Source organism: Teleopsis dalmanni, chromosome 1 (assembly GCF_002237135.1).
Source record: "Teleopsis dalmanni isolate 2A chromosome 1, ASM223713v2, whole genome shotgun sequence".
Classification (NCBI taxonomy): Eukaryota; Metazoa; Arthropoda; class Insecta; order Diptera; family Diopsidae; genus Teleopsis; species Teleopsis dalmanni.
This window is the reverse complement of record NC_051846.1, coordinates 208409296-208410663: the sequence shown is the minus strand read 5'-3', so window position 1 is coordinate 208410663 and position 1368 is coordinate 208409296.

Sequence of the window (1368 nt, the reverse complement as noted above, 5' to 3'; positions counted from 1 at the left end):
CACTGTGGGTCTGTGGGCCTGTGGGTCTGTGTGATTCCTGTTCGCGTACAAAATAGAATTCGCGTAAACTTTAGCTTTTTATTCCGCTTACCAACAATTTTATTGCCTTTAGAGCAGCTGAAAATATACGCCGGGAATTGCAATTGGAATGAAAATTGTAAAAATTGTATTAAGAGAGAAAGCTATAGGTTCGGTAATGGTTTTCTAAAGCGTAAATAACCCATAAAGGAAACATACATTCATTTGATGAAACGAAAACCAATTAAACTTCTTAAAGGATATTAAATTAAAAAGTTTGAACGAAATGAAAAATACATAAATAGAGGCAAATAAAATATTAGTTCAAATGCCTTGAAATGAATTTATATCTTGAAAGTTTGCGTTTTAAGCACAGTATAATATGCGTTTATCTCAAATTGGATAAAATTTCTGATGATTGTTGGTATTTATAAGGCACGTCTGAGTATTACATCTGATTAAATAGAAATTTTAGTTTAAAACATAGCTTACGGCTATATAAATGAGATCATATTCCTTCATGATAACATGTTAATATAAAAGATATGGAAGATTACACTTCAGGTAATAATTGTTACCATTTTATGCAACCGATTAACGTATATCGAATATTTATATTTTTCTATAAATATTAAGATAATAATTAATTTGTGTATATCATTCAAAAACGAAGAAATGATAAATCTATACCACTACCATTTTCTCAATTAGTGACAATTACTCACTGTTGTTTGTTATTTAAGTTATAGTTAGTCTTAGTTCTTAAACATAAACGCCAATAGGGGAGATACTTTTTATAAACTAAAGGAGACTAAAGGAGATACTTTTTATAAACTACCCTGTTTTCAATTCCATTAATGTTTCTAAATATACAATGTTTGAGAAATTAACTAATAATCCATTTTCCTTTACGAACTGAGCTAAGTAATGTTCAAGATATAGTACTATATTTGTATATTAAAAGATGAGCGGCTGACAAATCTCGTTCGGGCAATAGGAAATGGAATAAAGTAAATGAAACCATTTATAATGAGAGCCTTATTCAAATTCGGTTTGCATTGTAGTTGAAAAGACCGACAACGATCACGACAATATATAAATTGAAGTATCTGACACAAAAATAGAGGACATTGTTTTCATAATAACTCTTCTGAAATTACACTAGAGGTGTTAAGATTGTTTGTCAATAGGGTTGAAGTAAAAAAATTAGAAACTTACTATGCTCTACCTCTTCTGTTCAACGGTTTACTGGACATATTTAATCAATACTAATTTATATAAATAAATAAAAAAGATGTGGCCTCATGCTCCTCCTAGGAGTAAAAGGATTTAATATATATATATATAATT